The sequence below is a fragment of the Leiobunum rupestre genome, chromosome 5 (assembly GCF_980474605.1).
Source record: "Leiobunum rupestre chromosome 5, qqLeiRupe1.1.hap1, whole genome shotgun sequence".
In the NCBI taxonomy this organism is placed as follows: domain Eukaryota; kingdom Metazoa; phylum Arthropoda; class Arachnida; order Opiliones; family Sclerosomatidae; genus Leiobunum; species Leiobunum rupestre.
Window position 1 is genome coordinate 5,307,404 of NC_143388.1, and position 27,881 is coordinate 5,335,284.

Below are 27,881 nucleotides of genomic sequence, written 5' to 3' on the forward strand. Positions count from 1 at the left end.
AATGTTACATGTTTCTACACTTAAAAAGTTTAGCAGAATATCTAGAAGTACTATAGATTCAACGTCGACCCGACTACAAAAATGCGTCTTTCCCAACTAAAATCCGATACGAAAGTGTTAAGGGATTTCCGATATAGATCTACAAATAAGATTTTTTTTATTTAAATCGAATAAATATAAATAAAATTAATTAACATTATTTTTTAGAAACCAAATAAATGTTACATGTTTCTACACTTAAAAAGTTTAGCAGAATATCTAGAAGTACTATAGATTCAACGTCGACCCGACTACAAAAATGCGTCTTTCCCAACTAAAATCCGATTCGAAAGTGTTAAGGGATTTCCGATATAGATCTACAAATAAGATTTTTTTATTTAAATCGAATAAATAGAAATAAAATTAATTAACATTATTTTTTAGAAACCAAATAAATGTTACATGTTTCTACACTTAAAAAGTTTAGCAGAATATCTAGAAGTACTATAGATTCAACGTCGACCCGACTACAAAAATGCGTCTTTCCCAACTAAAATCCGATTCGAAAGTGTTAAGGGATTTCCGATATAGATCTACAAATAAGATTTTTTTTATTTAAATCGAATAAATAGAAATAAAATTAATTAACATTATTTTTTAGAAACCGAATAAATGTTACATGTTTCTACACTTAAAAAGTTTAGCAGAATATCTAGAAGTACTATAGATTCAACGTCGACCCGACTACAAAAATGCGTCTTTCCCAACTAAAATCCGATTCGAAAGTGTTAAGGGATTTCCGATATAGATCTACAAATAAGATTTTTTTTATTTAAATCGAATAAATATAAATAAAATTAATTAACATTATTTTTTAGAAACCAAATAAATGTTACATGTTTCTACACTTAAAAAGTTTAGCAGAATATCTAGAAGTACAATAGATTCAACGTCGACCCGACTACAAAAATGCGTCTTTCCCAATTAAAATCCGATTCGAAAGTGTTAAGGGATTTCCGATATAGATCTACAAATAATATTTTTTTTTATTTAAATCGAATAAATATAAATAAAATTAATTAACATTATTTTTTAGAAACCAAATAAATGTTACATGTTTCTACACTTAAAAAGTTTAGCAGAATATCTAGAAGTACTATAGATTCAACGTCGACCCGACTACAAAAATGCGTCTTTCCCAATTAAAATCCGATTCGAAAGTGTTAAGGGATTTCCGATATAGATCTACAAATAATATTTTTTTTTATTTAAATCGAATAAATATAAATAAAATTAATTAACATTATTTTCAGAAACCAAATAAATGTTACATGTTTCTACACTTAAAAAGTTTAGCAGAATATCTAGAAGTACTATAGATTCAACGTCGACCCGACTACAAAAATGCCACTTTCCCAACTAAAATCCGATTCGAAAGTGTTAAGGGATTTCCGATATAGATCTACAAATAAGATTTTTTTTATTTAAATCGAATAAATAGAAATAAAATTAAATAACATTATTTTTTAGAAACCAAATAAATGTTACATGTTTCTACACTTAAAAAGTTTAGCAGAATATCTAGAAGTACTATAGATTCAACGTCGACCCGACTACAAAAATGCGTCTTTCCCAACTAAAATCCGATTCGAAAGTGTTAAGGGATTTCCGATATAGATCTACAAATAAGATTTTTTTTATTTAAATCGAATAAATATAAATAAAATTAATTAACATTATTTTTTAGAAACCAAATAAATGTTACATGTTTCTACACTTAAAAAGTTTAGCAGAATATCTAGAAGTACTATAGATTCAACGTCGACCCGACTACAAAAATGCGTCTTTCCCAACTAAAATCCGATTCGAAAGTGTTTAGGGATTTCCGATATAGATCTACAAATAAGTTTTTTTTTATTTAAATCGAATAAATAGAAATAATATTAATTAACATTATTTTTTAGAAACCAAATAAATGTTACATGTTTCTACACTTAAAAAGTTTAGCAGAATATCTAGAAGTACTATAGATTCAACGTCGACCCGACTACAAAAATGCGTCTTTCCCAACTAAAATCCGATTCGAAAGTGTTAAGGGATTTCCGATATAGATCTACAAATAAGATTTTTTTTATTTAAATCGAATAAATAGAAATAAAATTAATTAACATTATTTTTAGAAACCTTATTTTTTAGAAACCAAATAAATGTTACATGTTTCTACACTTAAAAAGTTTAGCAGAATATCTAGAAGTACTATAGATTCAACGTCGACCCGACTACAAAAATGCGTCTTTCCCAACTAAAATCCGATTCGAAAGTGTTAAGGGATTTCCGATATAGATCTACAAATAAGATTTTTTTATTTAAATCGAATAAATAGAAATAAAATTAATTAACATTATTTTTTAGAAACCTTATTTTTTAGAAACCAAATAAATGTTACATGTTTCTACACTTAAAAAGTTTAGCAGAATATCTAGAAGTACTATAGATTCAACGTCGACCCGACTACAAAAATGCGTCTTTCCCAACTAAAATCCGATTCGAAAGTGTTAAGGGATTTCCGATATAGATCTACAAATAAGATTTTTTTTATTTAAATCGAATAAATAGAAATAAAATTAATTAACATTATTTTTTAGAAACCGAATAAATGTTACATGTTTCTACACTTAAAAAGTTTAGCAGAATATCTAGAAGTACTATAGATTCAACGTCGACCCGACTACAAAAATGCGTTTTCCCAACTAAAATCCGATTCGAAAGTAGGGATTTCCGATATAGATCTACAAATAAGATTTTTTTTATTTAAATCGAATAAATAGAAATAAAATTAATTAACATTATTTTTTAGAAACCAAATAAATGTTACATGTTTCTACACTTAAAAAGTTTGGCAGAATTTCTAGAAGTACTATAGATTCAACGTCGACCCGACTACAAAAATGCGTCTTTCCCAACTAAAATCCGATTCGAAAGTGTTAAGGGATTTCCGATATAGATCTACAAATAAGATTTTTTTTATTTAAATCGAATAAATAGAAATAAAATTAATTAACATTATTTTTTAGAAACCTTATTTTTTAGAAACCAAATAAATGTTACATGTTTCTACACTTAAAAAGTTTAGCAGAATATCTAGAAGTACTATAGATTCAACGTCGACCCGACTACAAAAATGCGTCTTTCCCAACTAAAATCCGATTCGAAAGTGTTAAGGGATTTCCGATATAGATCTACAAATAATATTTTTTTTATTTAAATCGAATAAATATAAACAAAATTAATTAACATTATTTTTTAGAAACCAAATAAATGTTACATGTTTCAACACTTAAAAAGTTTAGCAGAATATCTAGAAGTACTATAGATTCAACGTCGACCCGACTACAAAAATGCGTCTTTCCCAACTAAAATCCGATTCGAAAGTGTTAAGGGATTTCCGATATAGATCTACAAATAAGATTTTTTTATTTAAATCGAATAAATAGAAATAAAATTAATTAACATTATTTTTTAGAAACAAATAAATGTTACATGTTTCTACACTTAAAAAGTTTAGCAGAATATCTAGAAGTACTATAGATTCAACGTCGACCCGACTACAAAAATGCGTCTTTCCCAACTAAAATCCGATTCGAAAGTGTTAAGGGATTTCCGATATAGATCTACAAATAAGATTTTTTTTATTTAAATCGAATAAATAGAAATAAAATTAATTAACATTATTTTTTAGAAACCTTATTTTTTAGAAACCAAATAAATGTTACATGTTTCTACACTTAAAAAGTTTAGCAGAATATCTAGAAGTACTATAGATTCAACGTCGACCCGACTACAAAAATGCGTCTTTCCCAACTAAAATCCGATTCGAAAGTGTTAAGGGATTTCTGATATAGATCTACAAATAAGATTTTTTTTATTTAAATCGAATAAATAGAAATAAAATTAATTAACATTATTTTTTAGAAACCAAATAAATGTTACATGTTTCTACACTTAAAAAGTTTAGCAGAATATCTAGAAGTACTATAGATTCAACGTCGACCCGACTACAAAAATGCGTCTTTCCCAACTAAAATCCGATTCGAAAGTGTTAAGGGATTTCCGATATAGATCTACAAATAATATTTTTTTTATTTAAATCGAATAAATATAAATAAAATTCATTAACATTATTTTTTAGAAACCAAATAAATGTTACATGTTTCTACACTTAAAAAGTTTAGCAGAATATCTAGAAGTACTATAGATTCAACGTCGACCCGACTACAAAAATGCGTCTTTCCCAATTAAAATCCGATTCGAAAGTGTTAAGGGATTTCCGATATAGATCTACAAATAATATTTTTTTTTATTTAAATCGAATTAATATAAATAAAATTAATTAACATTATTTTTTAGAAACCAAATAAATGTTACATGTTTCTACACTTAAAAAGTTTAGCAGAATATCTAGAAGTACTATAGATTCAACGTCGACCCGACTACAAAAATGCCACTTTCCCAACTAAAATCCGATTCGAAAGTGTTAAGGGATTTCCGATATAGATCTACAAATAAGATTTTTTTTATTTAAATCGAATAAATAGAAATAAAATTAAATAACATTATTTTTTAGAAACCAAATAAATGTTACATGTTTCTACACTTAAAAAGTTTAGCAGAATATCTAGAAGTACTATAGATTCAACGTCGACCCGACTACAAAAATGCGTCTTTCCCAACTTAAATCCGATTCGAAAGTGTTAAGGGATTTCCGATATAGATCTACAAATAAGATTTTTTTTATTTAAATCGAATAAATATAAATAAAATTAATTAACATTATTTTTTAGAAACCAAATAAATGTTACATGTTTCTACACTTAAAAAGTTTAGCAGAATATCTAGAAGTCTTATAGATTCAACGTCGACCCGACTACAAAAATGCGTCTTTCCCAACTAAAATCCGATTCGAAAGTGTTAAGGGATTTCCGATATAGATCTACAAATAAGATTTTTTTTATTTAAATCGAATAAATAGAAATAATATTAATTAACATTATTTTTTAGAAACCAAATAAATGTTACATGTTTCTACACTTAAAAAGTTTAGCAGAATATCTAGAAGTACTATAGATTCAACGTCGACCCGACTACAAAAATGCGTCTTTCCCAACTAAAATCCGATTCGAAAGTGTTAAGGGATTTCCGATATAGATCTACAAATAAGATTTTTTTTATTTAAATCGAATAAATAGAAATAAAATTAATAAACATTATTTTTTAGAAACCTTATTTTTTAGAAACCAAATAAATGTTACATGTTTCTACACTTAAAAAGTTTAGCAGAATATCTAGAAGTACTATAGATTCAACGTCGACCCGACTACAAAAATGCGTCTTTCCCAACTAAAATCCGATACGAAAGTGTTAAGGGATTTCCGATATAGATCTACAAATAAGATTTTTTTTATTTAAATCGAATAAATATAAATAAAATTAATTAACATTATTTTTTAGAAACCAAATAAATGTTACATGTTTCTACACTTAAAAAGTTTAGCAGAATATCTAGAAGTACTATAGATTCAACGTCGACCCGACTACAAAAATGCGTCTTTCCCAACTAAAATCCGATTCGAAAGTGTTAAGGGATTTCCGATATAGATCTACAAATAAGATTTTTTTTATTTAAATCGAATAAATAGAAATAAAATTAATTAACATTATTTTTTAGAAACCTTATTTTTTAGAAACCAAATAAATGTTACATGTTTCTACACTTAAAAAGTTTAGCAGAATATCTAGAAGTACTATAGATTCAACGTCGACCCGACTACAAAAATGCGTCTTTCCCAACTAAAATCCGATTCGAAAGTGTTAAGGGATTTCCGATATAGATCTACAAATAATATTTTTTTTATTTAAATCGAATAAATATAAACAAAATTAATTAACATTATTTTTTAGAAACCAAATAAATGTTACATGTTTCAACACTTAAAAAGTTTAGCAGAATATCTAGAAGTACTATAGATTCAACGTCGACCCGACTACAAAAATGCGTCTTTCCCAACTAAAATCCGATTCGAAAGTGTTAAGGGATTTCCGATATAGATCTACAAATAAGATTTTTTTATTTAAATCGAATAAATAGAAATAAAATTAATTAACATTATTTTTTAGAAACAAATAAATGTTACATGTTTCTACACTTAAAAAGTTTAGCAGAATATCTAGAAGTACTATAGATTCAACGTCGACCCGACTACAAAAATGCGTCTTTCCCAACTAAAATCCGATTCGAAAGTGTTAAGGGATTTCCGATATAGATCTACAAATAAGATTTTTTTTATTTAAATCGAATAAATAGAAATAAAATTAATTAACATTATTTTTTAGAAACCTTATTTTTTAGAAACCAAATAAATGTTACATGTTTCTACACTTAAAAAGTTTAGCAGAATATCTAGAAGTACTATAGATTCAACGTCGACCCGACTACAAAAATGCGTCTTTCCCAACTAAAATCCGATTCGAAAGTGTTAAGGGATTTCTGATATAGATCTACAAATAAGATTTTTTTTATTTAAATCGAATAAATAGAAATAAAATTAATTAACATTATTTTTTAGAAACCAAATAAATGTTACATGTTTCTACACTTAAAAAGTTTAGCAGAATATCTAGAAGTACTATAGATTCAACGTCGACCCGACTACAAAAATGCGTCTTTCCCAACTAAAATCCGATTCGAAAGTGTTAAGGGATTTCCGATATAGATCTACAAATAATATTTTTTTTATTTAAATCGAATAAATATAAATAAAATTCATTAACATTATTTTTTAGAAACCAAATAAATGTTACATGTTTCTACACTTAAAAAGTTTAGCAGAATATCTAGAAGTACTATAGATTCAACGTCGACCCGACTACAAAAATGCCACTTTCCCAACTAAAATCCGATTCGAAAGTGTTAAGGGATTTCCGATATAGATCTACAAATAAGATTTTTTTTATTTAAATCGAATAAATAGAAATAAAATTAAATAACATTATTTTTTAGAAACCAAATAAATGTTACATGTTTCTACACTTAAAAAGTTTAGCAGAATATCTAGAAGTACTATAGATTCAACGTCGACCCGACTACAAAAATGCGTCTTTCCCAACTTAAATCCGATTCGAAAGTGTTAAGGGATTTCCGATATAGATCTACAAATAAGATTTTTTTTATTTAAATCGAATAAATATAAATAAAATTAATTAACATTATTTTTTAGAAACCAAATAAATGTTACATGTTTCTACACTTAAAAAGTTTAGCAGAATATCTAGAAGTCTTATAGATTCAACGTCGACCCGACTACAAAAATGCGTCTTTCCCAACTAAAATCCGATTCGAAAGTGTTAAGGGATTTCCGATATAGATCTACAAATAAGATTTTTTTTATTTAAATCGAATAAATAGAAATAATATTAATTAACATTATTTTTTAGAAACCAAATAAATGTTACATGTTTCTACACTTAAAAAGTTTAGCAGAATATCTAGAAGTACTATAGATTCAACGTCGACCCGACTACAAAAATGCGTCTTTCCCAACTAAAATCCGATTCGAAAGTGTTAAGGGATTTCCGATATAGATCTACAAATAAGATTTTTTTTATTTAAATCGAATAAATAGAAATAAAATTAATAAACATTATTTTTTAGAAACCTTATTTTTTAGAAACCAAATAAATGTTACATGTTTCTACACTTAAAAAGTTTAGCAGAATATCTAGAAGTACTATAGATTCAACGTCGACCCGACTACAAAAATGCGTCTTTCCCAACTAAAATCCGATACGAAAGTGTTAAGGGATTTCCGATATAGATCTACAAATAAGATTTTTTTTATTTAAATCGAATAAATATAAATAAAATTAATTAACATTATTTTTTAGAAACCAAATAAATGTTACATGTTTCTACACTTAAAAAGTTTAGCAGAATATCTAGAAGTACTATAGATTCAACGTCGACCCGACTACAAAAATGCGTCTTTCCCAACTAAAATCCGATTCGAAAGTGTTAAGGGATTTCCGATATAGATCTACAAATAAGATTTTTTTTATTTAAATCGAATAAATAGAAATAAAATTAATTAACATTATTTTTTAGAAACCTTATTTTTTAGAAACCAAATAAATGTTACATGTTTCTACACTTAAAAAGTTTAGCAGAATATCTAGAAGTACTATAGATTCAACGTCGACCCGACTACAAAAATGCGTCTTTCCCAACTAAAATCCGATTCGAAAGTGTTAAGGGATTTCCGATATAGATCTACAAATAATATTTTTTTTATTTAAATCGAATAAATATAAACAAAATTAATTAACATTATTTTTTAGAAACCAAATAAATGTTACATGTTTCAACACTTAAAAAGTTTAGCAGAATATCTAGAAGTACTATAGATTCAACGTCGACCCGACTACAAAAATGCGTCTTTCCCAACTAAAATCCGATTCGAAAGTGTTAAGGGATTTCCGATATAGATCTACAAATAAGATTTTTTTATTTAAATCGAATAAATAGAAATAAAATTAATTAACATTATTTTTTAGAAACAAATAAATGTTACATGTTTCTACACTTAAAAAGTTTAGCAGAATATCTAGAAGTACTATAGATTCAACGTCGACCCGACTACAAAAATGCGTCTTTCCCAACTAAAATCCGATTCGAAAGTGTTAAGGGATTTCCGATATAGATCTACAAATAAGATTTTTTTTATTTAAATCGAATAAATAGAAATAAAATTAATTAACATTATTTTTTAGAAACCTTATTTTTTAGAAACCAAATAAATGTTACATGTTTCTACACTTAAAAAGTTTAGCAGAATATCTAGAAGTACTATAGATTCAACGTCGACCCGACTACAAAAATGCGTCTTTCCCAACTAAAATCCGATTCGAAAGTGTTAAGGGATTTCTGATATAGATCTACAAATAAGATTTTTTTTATTTAAATCGAATAAATAGAAATAAAATTAATTAACATTATTTTTTAGAAACCAAATAAATGTTACATGTTTCTACACTTAAAAAGTTTAGCAGAATATCTAGAAGTACTATAGATTCAACGTCGACCCGACTACAAAAATGCGTCTTTCCCAACTAAAATCCGATTCGAAAGTGTTAAGGGATTTCCGATATAGATCTACAAATAATATTTTTTTTATTTAAATCGAATAAATATAAATAAAATTAATTAACATTATTTTTTAAAAACCAAATAAATGTTACATGTTTCTACACTTAAAAAGTTTAGCAGAATATCTAGAAGTACTATAGATTCAACGTCGACCCGACTACAAAAATGCGTCTTTCCCAACTTAAATCCGATTCGAAAGTGTTAAGGGATTTCCGATATAGATCTACAAATAAGATTTTTTTTATTTAAATCGAATAAATATAAATAAAATTAATTAACATTATTTTTTAGAAACCAAATAAATGTTACATGTTTCTACACTTAAAAAGTTTAGCAGAATATCTAGAAGTCTTATAGATTCAACGTCGACCCGACTACAAAAATGCGTCTTTCCCAACTAAAATCCGATTCGAAAGTGTTAAGGGATTTCCGATATAGATCTACAAATAAGATTTTTTTTATTTAAATCGAATAAATAGAAATAATATTAATTAACATTATTTTTTAGAAACCAAATAAATGTTACATGTTTCTACACTTAAAAAGTTTAGCAGAATATCTAGAAGTACTATAGATTCAACGTCGACCCGACTACAAAAATGCGTCTTTCCCAACTAAAATCCGATTCGAAAGTGTTAAGGGATTTCCGATATAGATCTACAAATAAGATTTTTTTTATTTAAATCGAATAAATAGAAATAAAATTAATAAACATTATTTTTTAGAAACCTTATTTTTTAGAAACCAAATAAATGTTACATGTTTCTACACTTAAAAAGTTTAGCAGAATATCTAGAAGTACTATAGATTCAACGTCGACCCGACTACAAAAATGCGTCTTTCCCAACTAAAATCCGATACGAAAGTGTTAAGGGATTTCCGATATAGATCTACAAATAAGATTTTTTTTATTTAAATCGAATAAATATAAATAAAATTAATTAACATTATTTTTTAGAAACCAAATAAATGTTACATGTTTCTACACTTAAAAAGTTTAGCAGAATATCTAGAAGTACTATAGATTCAACGTCGACCCGACTACAAAAATGCGTCTTTCCCAACTAAAATCCGATTCGAAAGTGTTAAGGGATTTCCGATATAGATCTACAAATAAGATTTTTTTTATTTAAATCGAATAAATAGAAATAAAATTAATTAACATTATTTTTTAGAAACCTTATTTTTTAGAAACCAAATAAATGTTACATGTTTCTACACTTAAAAAGTTTAGCAGAATATCTAGAAGTACTATAGATTCAACGTCGACCCGACTACAAAAATGCGTCTTTCCCAACTAAAATCCGATTCGAAAGTGTTAAGGGATTTCCGATATAGATCTACAAATAATATTTTTTTTATTTAAATCGAATAAATATAAACAAAATTAATTAACATTATTTTTTAGAAACCAAATAAATGTTACATGTTTCAACACTTAAAAAGTTTAGCAGAATATCTAGAAGTACTATAGATTCAACGTCGACCCGACTACAAAAATGCGTCTTTCCCAACTAAAATCCGATTCGAAAGTGTTAAGGGATTTCCGATATAGATCTACAAATAAGATTTTTTTATTTAAATCGAATAAATAGAAATAAAATTAATTAACATTATTTTTTAGAAACAAATAAATGTTACATGTTTCTACACTTAAAAAGTTTAGCAGAATATCTAGAAGTACTATAGATTCAACGTCGACCCGACTACAAAAATGCGTCTTTCCCAACTAAAATCCGATTCGAAAGTGTTAAGGGATTTCCGATATAGATCTACAAATAAGATTTTTTTTATTTAAATCGAATAAATAGAAATAAAATTAATTAACATTATTTTTTAGAAACCTTATTTTTTAGAAACCAAATAAATGTTACATGTTTCTACACTTAAAAAGTTTAGCAGAATATCTAGAAGTACTATAGATTCAACGTCGACCCGACTACAAAAATGCGTCTTTCCCAACTAAAATCCGATTCGAAAGTGTTAAGGGATTTCTGATATAGATCTACAAATAAGATTTTTTTTATTTAAATCGAATAAATAGAAATAAAATTAATTAACATTATTTTTTAGAAACCAAATAAATGTTACATGTTTCTACACTTAAAAAGTTTAGCAGAATATCTAGAAGTACTATAGATTCAACGTCGACCCGACTACAAAAATGCGTCTTTCCCAACTAAAATCCGATTCGAAAGTGTTAAGGGATTTCCGATATAGATCTACAAATAATATTTTTTTTATTTAAATCGAATAAATATAAATAAAATTCATTAACATTATTTTTTAGAAACCAAATAAATGTTACATGTTTCTACACTTAAAAAGTTTAGCAGAATATCTAGAAGTACTATAGATTCAACGTCGACCCGACTACAAAAATGCGTCTTTCCCAATTAAAATCCGATTCGAAAGTGTTAAGGGATTTCCGATATAGATCTACAAATAATATTTTTTTTTATTTAAATCGAATTAATATAAATAAAATTAATTAACATTATTTTTTAGAAACCAAATAAATGTTACATGTTTCTACACTTAAAAAGTTTAGCAGAATATCTAGAAGTACTATAGATTCAACGTCGACCCGACTACAAAAATGCCACTTTCCCAACTAAAATCCGATTCGAAAGTGTTAAGGGATTTCCGATATAGATCTACAAATAAGATTTTTTTTATTTAAATCGAATAAATAGAAATAAAATTAAATAACATTATTTTTTAGAAACCAAATAAATGTTACATGTTTCTACACTTAAAAAGTTTAGCAGAATATCTAGAAGTACTATAGATTCAACGTCGACCCGACTACAAAAATGCGTCTTTCCCAACTTAAATCCGATTCGAAAGTGTTAAGGGATTTCCGATATAGATCTACAAATAAGATTTTTTTTATTTAAATCGAATAAATATAAATAAAATTAATTAACATTATTTTTTAGAAACCAAATAAATGTTACATGTTTCTACACTTAAAAAGTTTAGCAGAATATCTAGAAGTCTTATAGATTCAACGTCGACCCGACTACAAAAATGCGTCTTTCCCAACTAAAATCCGATTCGAAAGTGTTAAGGGATTTCCGATATAGAACTACAAATAAGATTTTTTTTATTTAAATCGAATAAATAGAAATAATATTAATTAACATTATTTTTTAGAAACCAAATAAATGTTACATGTTTCTACACTTAAAAAGTTTAGCAGAATATCTAGAAGTACTATAGATTCAACGTCGACCCGACTACAAAAATGCGTCTTTCCCAACTAAAATCCGATTCGAAAGTGTTAAGGGATTTCCGATATAGATCTACAAATAAGATTTTTTTTATTTAAATCGAATAAATAGAAATAAAATTAATAAACATTATTTTTTAGAAACCTTATTTTTTAGAAACCAAATAAATGTTACATGTTTCTACACTTAAAAAGTTTAGCAGAATATCTAGAAGTACTATAGATTCAACGTCGACCCGACTACAAAAATGCGTCTTTCCCAACTAAAATCCGATACGAAAGTGTTAAGGGATTTCCGATATAGATCTACAAATAAGATTTTTTTTATTTAAATCGAATAAATATAAATAAAATTAATTAACATTATTTTTTAGAAACCAAATAAATGTTACATGTTTCTACACTTAAAAAGTTTAGCAGAATATCTAGAAGTACTATAGATTCAACGTCGACCCGACTACAAAAATGCGTCTTTCCCAACTAAAATCCGATTCGAAAGTGTTAAGGGATTTCCGATATAGATCTACAAATAAGATTTTTTTATTTAAATCGAATAAATAGAAATAAAATTAATTAACATTATTTTTTAGAAACCAAATAAATGTTACATGTTTCTACACTTAAAAAGTTTAGCAGAATATCTAGAAGTACTATAGATTCAACGTCGACCCGACTACAAAAATGCGTCTTTCCCAACTAAAATCCGATTCGAAAGTGTTAAGGGATTTCCGATATAGATCTACAAATAAGATTTTTTTTATTTAAATCGAATAAATAGAAATAAAATTAATTAACATTATTTTTTAGAAACCGAATAAATGTTACATGTTTCTACACTTAAAAAGTTAAGCAGAATATCTAGAAGTACTATAGATTCAACGTCGACCCGACTACAAAAATGCGTCTTTCCCAACTAAAATCCGATTCGAAAGTGTTAAGGGATTTCCGATATAGATCTACAAATAAGATTTTTTTTATTTAAATCGAATAAATATAAATAAAATTAATTAACATTATTTTTTAGAAACCAAATAAATGTTACATGTTTCTACACTTAAAAAGTTTAGCAGAATATCTAGAAGTACAATAGATTCAACGTCGACCCGACTACAAAAATGCGTCTTTCCCAACTAAAATCCGATTCGAAAGTGTTAAGGGATTTCCGATATAGATCTACAAATAAGTTTTTTTTTATTTAAATCGAATAAATAGAAATAATATTATTTTTTAGAAACCAAATAAATGTTACATGTTTCTACACTTAAAAAGTTTAGCAGAATATCTAGAAGTACTATAGATTCAACGTCGACCCGACTACAAAAATGCGTCTTTCCCAACTAAAATCCGATTCGAAAGTGTTAAGGGATTTCCGATATAGATCTACAAATAAGATTTTTTTTATTTAAATCGAATTAATAGAAATAAAATTAATTAACATTATTTTTTAGAAACCTTATTTTTTAGAAACCAAATAAATGTTACATGTTTCTACACTTAAAAAGTTTAGCAGAATATCTAGAAGTACTATAGATTCAACGTCGACCCGACTACAAAAATGCGTCTTTCCCAACTAAAATCCGATTCGAAAGAAGGGATTTCCGATATAGATCTACAAATAAGATTTTTTTTATTTAAATCGAATAAATAGAAATAAAATTAATTAACATTATTTTTTAGAAACCAAATAAATGTTACATGTTTCTACACTTAAAAAGTTTAGCAGAATTTCTAGAAGTACTATAGATTCAACGTCGACCCGACTACAAAAATGCGTCTTTCCCAACTAAAATCCGATTCGAAAGTGTTAAGGGATTTCCGATATAGATCTACAAATAAGATTTTTTTTATTTAAATCGAATAAATAGAAATAAAATTAATTAACATTATTTTTTAGAAACCTTATTTTTTAGAAACCAAATAAATGTTACATGTTTCTACACTTAAAAAGTTTAGCAGAATTTCTAGTGTACTATAGATTCAACGTCGACCCGACTACAAAAATGCGTCTTTCCCAACTAAAATCCGATTCGAAAGTGTTAAGGGATTTCCGATATAGATCTACAAATAATATTTTTTTTATTTAAATCGAATAAATATAAACAAAATTAATTAACATTATTTTTTAGAAACCAAATAAATGTTACATGTTTCTACACTTAAAAAGTTTAGCAGAATATCTAGAAGTACTATAGATTCAACGTCGACCCGACTACAAAAATGCGTCTTTCCCAACTAAAATCCGATTCGAAAGTGTTAAGGGATTTCCGATATAGATCTACAAATAAGATTTTTTTATTTAAATCGAATAAATAGAAATAAAATTAATTAACATTATTTTTTAGAAACCAAATAAATGTTACATGTTTCTACACTTAAAAAGTTTAGCAGAATATCTAGAAGTACTATAGATTCAACGTCGACCCGACTACAAAAATGCGTCTTTCCCAACTAAAATCCGATTCGAAAGTGTTAAGGGATTTCCGATATAGATCTACAAATAAGATTTTTTTTATTTAAATCGAATAAATAGAAATAAAATTAATTAACATTATTTTTTAGAAACCGAATAAATGTTACATGTTTCTACACTTAAAAAGTTTAGCAGAATATCTAGAAGTACTATAGATTCAACGTCGACCCGACTACAAAAATGCGTCTTTCCCAACTAAAATCCGATTCGAAAGTAGGGATTTCCGATATAGATCTACAAATAAGATTTTTTTTATTTAAATCGAATAAATAGAAATAAAATTAATTAACATTATTTTTTAGAAACCAAATAAATGTTACATGTTTCTACACTAAAAAAGTTAAGCAGAATTTCTAGAAGTACTATAGATTCAACGTCGACCCGACTACAAAAATGCGTCTTTCCCAACTAAAATCCGATTAGAAAGTGTTAAGGGATTTCCGATATAGATCTACAAATAAGATTTTTTTTATTTAAATCGAATAAATAGAAATAAAATAAAATAACATTATTTTTTAGAAACCAAATAAATGTTACATGTTTCTACACTTAAAAAGTTTAGCAGAATATCTAGAAGTACTATAGATTCAACGTCGACCCGACTACAAAAATGCGTCTTTCCCAACTAAAATCCGATTCGAAAGTGTTAAGGGATTTCCGATATAGATCTACAAATAAGATTTTTTTTATTTAAATCGAATAAATAGAAATAAAATAAAATAACATTATTTTTTAGAAACCAAATAAATGTTACATGTTTCTACACTTAAAAAGTTTAGCAGAATATCTAGAAGTACTATAGATTCAACGTCGACCCGACTACAAAAATGCGTCTTTCCCAACTAAAATCCGATTCGAAAGTGTTAAGGGATTTCCGATATAGATCTACAAATAAGATTTTTTTTATTTAAATCGAATAAATAGAAATAAAATTAATTAACATTATTTTTTAGAAACCTTATTTTTTAGAAACCAAATAAATGTTACATGTTTCTACACTTAAAAAGTTTAGCAGAATATCTAGAAGTACTATAGATTCAACGTCGACCCGACTACAAAAATGCGTCTTTCCCAACTAAAATCCGATTCGAAAGTGTTAAGGGATTTCCGATATAGATCTACAAATAAAATTTTTTTTATTTAAATCGAATAAATAGAAATAAAATTAATTAACATAATTTTTTAGAAACCAAATAAATGTTACATGTTTCTACACTTAAAAAGTTTAGCAGAATATCTAGAAGTACTATAGATTCAACGTCGACCCGACTACAAAAATGCCACTTTCCCAACTAAAATCCGATTCGAAAGTGTTAAGGGATTTCCGATATAGATCTACAAATAAGATTTTTTTTATTTAAATCGAATAAATAGAAATAAAATTAAATAACATTATTTTTTAGAAACCAAATAAATGTTACATGTTTCTACACTTAAAAAGTTTAGCAGAATATCTAGAAGTACTATAGATTCAACGTCGACCCGACTACAAAAATACCACTTTCCCAACTAAAATCCGATTCGAAAGTGTTAAGGGATTTCCGATATAGATCTACAAATAAGATTTTTTTTATTTAAATCGAATAAATAGAAATAAAATTAATTAACATTATTTTTTAGAAACCTTATTTTTTAGAAACCAAATAAATGTTACATGTTTCTACATTTAAAAAGTTTAGCAGAATATCTAGAAGTACTATAGATTCAACGTCGACCCGACTACAAAAATGCGTCTTTCCCAACTAAAATCCGATTCGAAAGTAGGGATTTCCGATATAGATCTACAAATAAGAATTTTTTTATTTAAATCGAATAAATAGAAATAAAATTAATTAACATAATTTTTTAGAAACCAAATAAATGTTACATGTTTCTACACTTAAAAAGTTTAGCAGAATATCTAGAAGTACTATAGATTCAACGTCGACCCGACTACAAAAATGCGTCTTTCCCAACTAAAATCCGATTCGAAAGTGTTAAGGGATTTCCGATATAGATCTACAAATAAGATTTTTTTATTTAAATCGAATAAATATAAATAAAATTAATTAACATTATTTTTTAGAAACCAAATAAATGTTACATGTTTCTACACTTAAAAAGTTTAGCAGAATATCTAGAAGTTCTATAGATTCAACGTCGACCCGACTACAAAAATGCGTCTTTCCCAACTAAAATCCGATTCGAAAGTGTTAAGGGATTTCCGATATAGATCTACAAATAAGATTTTTTTTATTTAAATCGAATAAATAGAAATAAAATTAAATAACATTATTTTTTAGAAACCAAATAAATGTTACATGTTTCTACACTTAAAAAGTTTAGCAGAATATCTAGAAGTACTATAGATTCAACGTCGACCCGACTACAAAAATGCGTCTTTCCCAACTAAAATCCGATTCGAAAGTGTTAAGGGATTTCCGATATAGATCTACAAATAAGATTTTTTTTATTTAAATCGAATAAATAGAAATAAAATTAATTAACATTATTTTTTAGAAACCTTATTTTTTAGAAACCAAATAAATGTTACATGTTTCTACACTTAAAAAGTTTAGCAGAATATCTAGAAGTACTATAGATTCAACGTCGACCCGACTACAAAAATGTGTCTTTCCCAACTAAAATCCGATTCGAAAGTGTTAAGGGATTTGCGATATAGATCTACAAATAAGATTTTTTTTATTTAAATCGAATAAATAGAAATAAAATTAATTAACATTATTTTTTAGAAACCAAATAAATGTTACATGTTTCTACACTTAAAAAGTTTAGCAGAATATCTAGAAGTACTATAGATTCATCGTCGACCCGACTACAAAAATGCGTCTTTCCCAACTAAAATCCGATTCGAAAGTGTTAAGGGATTTCCGATATAGATCTACAAATAAGATTTTTATTATTTAAATCGAATAAATATAAATAAAATTAATTAACATTATTTTTTAGAAACCAAATAAATGTTACATGTTTCTACACTTAAAAAGTTTAGCAGAATATCTAGAAGTACTATAGATTCAACGTCGACCCGACTACAAAAATGCGTCTTTCCCAACTAAAATCCGATTCGAAAGTGTTAAGGGATTTCCGATATAGATCTACAAATAAGATTTTTTTTATTTAAATCGAATAAATAGAAATAATATTAATTAACATTATTTTTTAGAAACCAAATAAATGTTACATGTTTCTACACTTAAAAAGTTTAGCAGAATATCTAGAAGTACTATAGATTCAACGTCGACCCGACTACAAAAATGCGTCTTTCCCAACTAAAATCCGATTCGAAAGTGTTAAGGGATTTCCGATATAGATCTACAAATAAGATTTTTTTTATTTAAATCGAATAAATAGAAATAAAATTAATTAACATTATTTTTTAGAAACCAAATAAATGTTACATGTTTCTACACTTAAAAAGTTTAGCAGAATATCTAGAAGTACTATAGATTCAACGTCGACCCGACTACAAAAATGCGTCTTTCCCAACTAAAATCCGATTCGAAAGTGTTAAGGGATTTCCGATATAGATCTACAAATAATATTTTTTTTTATTTAAATCGAATAAATATAAATAAAATTAATTAACATTATTTTTTAGAAACCAAATAAATGTTACATGTTTCTACACTTAAAAAGTTTAGCAGAATATCTAGAAGTACTATAGATTCAACGTCGACCCGACTACAAAAATGCCACTTTCCCAACTAAAATCCGATTCGAAAGTGTTAAGGGATTTCCGATATAGATCTACAAATAAGTTTTTTTTATTTAAATCGAATAAATAGAAATAAAATTAATTAACATTATTTTTTAGAAACCTTATTTTTTAGAAACCAAATAAATGTTACATGTTTCTACACTTAAAAAGTTTAGCAGAATATCTAGAAGTACTATAGATTCAACGTCGACCCGACTACAAAAATGCGTCTTTCCCAACTAAAATCCGATTCGAAAGTGTTAAGGGATTTCCGATATAGATCTACAAATAAGATTTTTTTTATTTAAATCGAATAAATAGAAATAAAATTAAATAACATTATTTTTTAGAAACCAAATAAATGTTACATGTTTCTACACTTAAAAAGTTTAGCAGAATATCTAGAAGTACTATAGATTCAACGTCGACCCGACTACAAAAATGCGTCTTTCCCAACTAAAATCCGATTCGAAAGTGTTAAGGGATTTCCGATATAGATCTACAAATAAGATTTTTTTATTTAAATCGAATAAATAGAAATAAAATTAATTAACATTATTTTTTAGAAACCAAATAAATGTTACATGTTTCTACACTTTAAAGGCTTAGCAGAATATCTAGAAGTACTATAGATTCAACGTCGACCCGACTACAAAAATGCGTCTTTCCCAACTAAAATCCGATTCGAAAGTGTTAAGGGATTTCCGATATAGATCTACAAATAAATTTTTTTTTATTTAAATCGAATAAATAGAAATAAAATTAATTAACATTATTTTTAAGAAACCAAATAAATGTTATATGTTTCTACACTTAAAAAAATTAGCAGAATATCTAGAAGTACTATAGATTCAACGTCGACCCGACTACAAAAATGCGTCTTTCCCAACTAAAATCCGATTCGAAAGTGTTAAGGGATTTCCGATATAGATCTACAAATAAGATTTTTTTTATTTAAATCGAATAAATAGAAATAAAATTAATTAATATTATTTTTTAGAAACCAAATAAATGTTACATGTTTCTACACTTAAAAAGTTTAGCAGAATATCTAGAAGTACTATAGATTCAACGTCGACCCGACTACAAAAATGCGTCTTTCCCAACTAAAATCCGATTCGAAAGTGTTAAGGGATTTCCGATATAGATCTACAAATAAGATTTTTTTTATTTAAATCGAATAAATAGAAATAAAATTAATTAACATTATTTTTAGAAACCAAATAAATGTTACATGTGTCTACACTTAAAAAGTTTAGCAGAATATCTAGAAGTACTATAGATTCAACGTCGACCCGACTAAAAAATGCGTCTTTCGCAACTAAAATCCGATTCGAAAGTGTTAAGGTTTTTCCGATATAGATCTACAAATAAGATTTTTTTTATTTAAATCGAATAAATATAAATAAAATTAATTAACATTATTTTTTAGAAACCTTATTTTTTAGAAACCAAATAAATGTTACATGTTTCTACACTTAAAAAGTTTAGCAGAATTGCTAGAAGTACTATAGATTCAACGTCGACCCGACTACAAAAATGCGTCTTTCCCAACTAAAATCCGATTCGAAAGTGTTAAGGTTTTTCCGATATAGATCTACAAATAAGATTTTTTTTATTTAAATCGAATAAATAGAAATAAAATTAATTAACATTATTTTTTAGAAACCTTATTTTTTAGAAACCAAATAAATGTTACATGTTTCTACACTTAAAAAGTTTAGCAGAATATCTAGAAGTACTATAGATTCAACGTCGACCCGACTACAAAAATGCGTCTTTCCCAACTAAAATCCTATTCGAAAGTGTTAAGGGATTTCCGATATAGATCTACAAATAAGATTTTTTTTATTTAAATCGAATAAATAGAAATAAAATTAATTAACATTATTTTTTAGAAACCTTATTTTTTAGAAACCAAATAAATGTTACATGTTTCTACACTTAAAAAGTTTAGCAGAATATCTAGAAGTACTATAGATTCAACGTCGACCCGACCACAAAAATGCGTCTTTCCCAACTAAAATCCGATTCGAAAGTGTTAAGGGATTTCCGATATAGATCTACAAATAAGATTTTTTTTATTTAAATCGAATAAATAGAAATAATATTAATTAACATTATTTTTTAGAAACCAAATAAATGTTACATGTTTCTACACTTAAAAAGTTTAGCAGAATATCTAGAAGTACTATAGATTCAACGTCGACCCGACTACAAAAATGCGTCTTTCCCAACTAAAATCCGATTCGAAAGTAGGGATTTCCGATATAGATCTACAAATAAGAATTTTTTTATTTAAATCGAATAAATAGAAATAAAATTAATTAACATAATTTTTTAGAAACCAAATAAATGTAACATGTTTCTACACTTAAAAAGTTTAGCAGAATATCTAGAAGTACTATAGATTCAACGTCGACCCGACTACAAAAATGCGTTTTTCCCAACTAAAATCCGATTCGAAAGTGTTAAGGGATTTCCGATATAGATCTACAAATAAGATTTTTTTATTTAAATCGAATAAATATAAATAAAATTAATTAACATTATTTTTTAGAATTCAAATAAATGTTACATGTTTCTACACTTAAAAAGTTTAGCAGAATATCTAGAAGTACTATAGATTCAACGTCGACCCGACTACAAAAATGCGTCTTTCCCAACTAAAATCCGATTCGAAAGTGTTAAGGGATTTCCGATATAGATCTACAAATAAGATTTTTTTTATTTAAATCGAATAAATAGAAATAAAATTAAATAACATTATTTTTTAGAAACCAAATAAATGTTACATGTTTCTACACTTAAAAAGTTTAGCAGAATATCTAGAAGTACTATAGATTCAACGTCGACCCGACTACAAAAATGCGTCTTTCCCAACTAAAATCCTATTCGAAAGTGTTAAGGGATTTCCGATATAGATCTACAAATAAGATTTTTTTTATTTAAATCGAATAAATAGAAATAAAATTAATTAACATTATTTTTTAGAAACCTTATTTTTTAGAAACCAAATAAATGTTACATGTTTCTACACTTAAAAAGTTTAGCAGAATATCTAGAAGTACTATAGATTCAACGTCGACCCGACTAAAAAATGCGTCTTTCGCAACTAAAATCCGATTCGAAAGTGTTAAGGTTTTTCCGATATAGATCTACAAATAAGATTTTTTTTATTTAAATCGAATAAATATAAATAAAATTAATTAACATTATTTTTTAGAAACCTTATTTTTTAGAAACCAAATAAATGTTACATGTTTCTACACTTAAAAAGTTTAGCAGAATTGCTAGAAGTACTATAGATTCAACGTCGACCCGACTACAAAAATGCGTCTTTCCCAACTAAAATCCGATTCGAAAGTGTTAAGGTTTTTCCGATATAGATCTACAAATAAGATTTTTTTTATTTAAATCGAATAAATAGAAATAAAATTAATTAACATTATTTTTTAGAAACCTTATTTTTTAGAAACCAAATAAATGTTACATGTTTCTACACTTAAAAAGTTTAGCAGAATATCTAGAAGTACTATAGATTCAACGTCGACCCGACTACAAAAATGCGTCTTTCCCAACTAAAATCCTATTCGAAAGTGTTAAGGGATTTCCGATATAGATCTACAAATAAGATTTTTTTTATTTAAATCGAATAAATAGAAATAAAATTAATTAACATTATTTTTTAGAAACCTTATTTTTTAGAAACCAAATAAATGTTACATGTTTCTACACTTAAAAAGTTTAGCAGAATATCTAGAAGTACTATAGATTCAACGTCGACCCGACTACAAAAATGCGTCTTTCCCAACTAAAATCCGATTCGAAAGTGTTAAGGGATTTCCGATATAGATCTACAAATAAGATTTTTTTTATTTAAATCGAATAAATAGAAATAATATTAATTAACATTATTTTTTAGAAACCAAATAAATGTTACATGTTTCTACACTTAAAAAGTTTAGCAGAATATCTAGAAGTACTATAGATTCAACGTCGACCCGACTACAAAAATGCCACTTTCCCAACTAAAATCCGATTCGAAAGTGTTAAGGGATTTCCGATATAGATCTACAAATAAGATTTTTTTTATTTAAATCGAATAAATAGAAATAAAATTAATTAACATTATTTTTTAGAAACCTTATTTTTTAGAAACCAAATAAATGTTACATGTTTCTACACTTAAAAAGTTTAGCAGAATATCTAGAAGTACTATAGATTCAACGTCGACCCGACTACAAAAATGCGTCTTTCCCAACTAAAATCCGATTCGAAAGTAGGGATTTCCGATATAGATCTACAAATAAGAATTTTTTTATTTAAATCGAATAAATAGAAATAAAATTAATTAACATAATTTTTTAGAAACCAAATAAATGTAACATGTTTCTACACTTAAAAAGTTTAGCAGAATATCTAGAAGTACTATAGATTCAACGTCGACCCGACTACAAAAATGCGTTTTTCCCAACTAAAATCCGATTCGAAAGTGTTAAGGGATTTCCGATATAGATCTACAAATAAGATTTTTTTATTTAAATCGAATAAATATAAATAAAATTAATTAACATTATTTTTTAGAATTCAAATAAATGTTACATGTTTCTACACTTAAAAAGTTTAGCAGAATATCTAGAAGTACTATAGATTCAACGTCGACCCGACTACAAAAATGCGTCTTTCCCAACTAAAATCCGATTCGAAAGTGTTAAGGGATTTCCGATATAGATCTACAAATAAGATTTTTTTTATTTAAATCGAATAAATAGAAATAAAATTAAATAACATTATTTTTTAGAAACCAAATAAATGTTACATGTTTCTACACTTAAAAAGTTTAGCAGAATATCTAGAAGTACTATAGATTCAACGTCGACCCGACTACAAAAATGCGTCTTTCCCAACTAAAATCCGATTCGAAAGTGTTAAGGGATTTCCGATATAGATCTACAAATAAGATTTTTTTTATTTAAATCGAATAAATAGAAATAAAATTAATTAACATTATTTTTTAGAAACCAAATAAATGTTACATGTTTCTACACTTAAAAGGTTTAGCAGAATATCTAGAAGTACTATAGATTCAACGTCGACCCGACTACAAAAATGCGTCTTTCCCAACTAAAATCCGATTCGAAAGTGTTCAGGGATTTCCGATATAGATCTACAAATAAATTTTTTTTTATTTAAATCGAATAAATAGAAATAAAATTAATTAACATTATTTTTTAGAAACCAAATAAATGTTATATGTTTCTACACTTAAAAAAATTAGCAGAATATCTAGAAGTACTATAGATTCAACGTCGACCCGACTACAAAAATGCGTCTTTCCCAACTAAAATCCGATTCGAAAGTGTTAAGGGATTTCCGATATAGATCTACAAATAAGATTTTTTTTATTTAAATCGAATAAATAGAAATAAAATTAATTAATATTATTTTTTAGAAACCAAATAAATGTTACATGTTTCTACACTTAAAAAGTTTAGCAGAATATCTAGAAGTACTATAGATTCAACGTCGACCCGACTACAAAAATGCGTCTTTCCCAACTAAAATCCGATTCGAAAGTGTTAAGGGATTTCCGATATAGAACTACAAATAAGATTTTTTTTATTTAAATCGAATAAATAGAAATAAAATTAAATAACATTATTTTTTAGAAACCAAATAAATGTTACATGTTTCTACACTTAAAAAGTTTAGCAGAATATCTAGAAGTACTATAGATTCAACGTCGACCCGACTACAAAAATGCGTCTTTCCCAACTAAAATCCTATTCGAAAGTGTTAAGGGATTTCCGATATAGATCTACAAATAAGATTTTTTTTATTTAAATCGAATAAATAGAAATAAAATTAATTAACATTATTTTTTAGAAACCTTATTTTTTAGAAACCAAATAAATGTTACATGTTTCTACACTTAAAAAGTTTAGCAGAATATCTAGAAGTACTATAGATTCAACGTCGACCCGACTAAAAAATGCGTCTTTCGCAACTAAAATCCGATTCGAAAGTGTTAAGGTTTTTCCGATATAGATCTACAAATAAGATTTTTTTTATTTAAATCGAATAAATATAAATAAAATTAATTAACATTATTTTTTAGAAACCTTATTTTTTAGAAACCAAATAAATGTTACATGTTTCTACACTTAAAAAGTTTAGCAGAATTGCTAGAAGTACTATAGATTCAACGTCGACCCGACTACAAAAATGCGTCTTTCCCAACTAAAATCCGATTCGAAAGTGTTAAGGTTTTTCCGATATAGATCTACAAATAAGATTTTTTTTATTTAAATCGAATAAATAGAAATAAAATTAATTAACATTATTTTTTAGAAACCTTATTTTTTAGAAACCAAATAAATGTTACATGTTTCTACACTTAAAAAGTTTAGCAGAATATCTAGAAGTACTATAGATTCAACGTCGACCCGACTACAAAAATGCGTCTTTCCCAACTAAAATCCTATTCGAAAGTGTTAAGGGATTTCCGATATAGATCTACAAATAAGATTTTTTTTATTTAAATCGAATAAATAGAAATAAAATTAATTAACCTTATTTTTTAGAAACCAAATAAATGTTACATGTTTCTACACTTAAAAAGTTTAGCAGAATATCTAGAAGTACTATAGATTCAACGTCGACCCGACTACAAAAATGCGTCTTTCCCAACTAAAATCCGATTCGAAAGTGTTAAGGGATTTCCGATATAGATCTACAAATAAGATTTTTTTTATTTAAATCGAATAAATAGAAATAATATTAATTAACATTATTTTTTAGAAACCAAATAAATGTTACATGTTTCTACACTTAAAAAGTTTAGCAGAATATCTAGAAGTACTATAGATTCAACGTCGACCCGACTACAAAAATGCCACTTTCCCAACTAAAATCCGATTCGAAAGTGTTAAGGTTTTTCCGATATAGATCTACAAATAAGATTTTTTTTATTTAAATCGAATAAATAGAAATAAAATTAATTAACATTATTTTTTAGAAACCTTATTTTTTAGAAACCAAATAAATGTTACATGTTTTTACACTTAAAAAGTTTAGCAGAATATCTAGAAGTACTATAGATTCAACGTCGACCCGACTACAAAAATGCGTCTTTCCCAACTAAAATCCGATTCGAAAGTGTTAAGGGATTTCCGATATAGATCTACAAATAAGATTTTTTTTATTTAAATCGAATAAATAGAAATAATATTAATTAACATTATTTTTTAGAAACCAAATAAATGTTACATGTTTCTACACTTAAAAAGTTTAGCAGAATATCTAGAAGTACTATAGATTCAACGTCGACCCGACTACAAAAATGCCACTTTCCCAACTAAAATCCGATTCGAAAGTGTTAAGGGATTTCCGATATAGATCTACAAATAAGATTTTTTTTATTTAAATCGAATAAATAGAAATAAAATTAATTAACATTATTTTTTAGAAACCTTATTTTTTAGAAACCAAATAAATGTTACATGTTTCTACACTTAAAAAGTTTAGCAGAATATCTAGAAGTACTATAGATTCAACGTCGACCCGACTACAAAAATGCGTCTTTCCCAACTAAAATCCGATTCGAAAGTAGGGATTTCCGATATAGATCTACAAATAAGAATTTTTTTATTTAAATCGAATAAATAGAAATAAAATTAATTAACATAATTTTTTAGAAACCAAATAAATGTAACATGTTTCTACACTTAAAAAGTTTAGCAGAATATCTAGAAGTACTATAGATTCAACGTCGACCCGACTACAAAAATGCGTTTTTCCCAACTAAAATCCGATTCGAAAGTGTTAAGGGATTTCCGATATAGATCTTTAAATAAGATTTTTTTATTTAAATCGAATAAATATAAATAAAATTAATTAACATTATTTTTTAGAATTCAAATAAATGTTACATGTTTCTACACTTAAAAAGTTTAGCAGAATATCTAGAAGTACTATAGATTCAACGTCGACCCGACTACAAAAATGCGTCTTTCCCAACTAAAATCCGATTCGAAAGTGTTAAGGGATTTCCGATATAGATCTACAAATAAGATTTTTTTTATTTAAATCGAATAAATAGAAATAAAATTAAATAACATTATTTTTTAGAAACCAAATAAATGTTACATGTTTCTACACTTAAAAAGTTTAGCAGAATATCTAGAAGTACTATAGATTCAACGTCGACCCGACTACAAAAATGCGTCTTTCCCAACTAAAATCCGATTCGAAAGTGTTAAGGGATTTCCGATATAGATCTACAAATAAGATTTTTTTTATTTAAATCGAATAAATAGAAATAAAATTAATTAACATTATTTTTTAGAAACCAAATAAATGTTACATGTTTCTACACTTAAAAGGTTTAGCAGAATATCTAGAAGTACTATAGATTCAACGTCGACCCGACTACAAAAATGCGTCTTTCCCAACTAAAATCCGATTCGAAAGTGTTAAGGGATTTCCGATATAGATCTACAAATAAATTTTTTTTTATTTAAATCGAATAAATAGAAATAAAATTAATTAACATTATTTTTTAGAAACCAAATAAATGTTATATGTTTCTACACTTAAAAAAATTAGCAGAATATCTAGAAGTACTATAGATTCAACGTCGACCCGACTACAAAAATGCGTCTTTCCCAACTAAAATCCGATTCGAAAGTGTTAAGGGATTTCCGATATAGATCTACAAATAAGATTTTTTTTATTTAAATCGAATAAATAGAAATAATTAATATTATTTTTTAGAAACCAAATAAATGTTACATGTTTCTACACTTAAAAAGTTTAGCAGAATATCTAGAAGTACTATAGATTCAACGTCGACCCGACTACAAAAATGCGTCTTTCCCAACTAAAATCCGATTCGAAAGTGTTAAGGGATTTCCGATATAGATCTACAAATAAGATTTTTTTTATTTAAATCGAATAAATAGAAATAAAATTAATTAACATTATTTTTTAGAAACCAAATAAATGTTACATGTGTCTACACTTAAAAAGTTTAGCAGAATATCTAGAAGTACTATAGATTCAACGTCGACCCGACTAAAAAATGCGTCTTTCGCAACTAAAATCCGATTCGAAAGTGTTAAGGTTTTTCCGATATAGATCTACAAATAAGATTTTTTTTATTTAAATCGAATAAATATAAATAAAATTAATTAACATTATTTTTTAGAAACCTTATTTTTTAGAAACCAAATAAATGTTACATGTTTCTACACTTAAAAAGTTTAGCAGAATTGCTAGAAGTACTATAGATTCA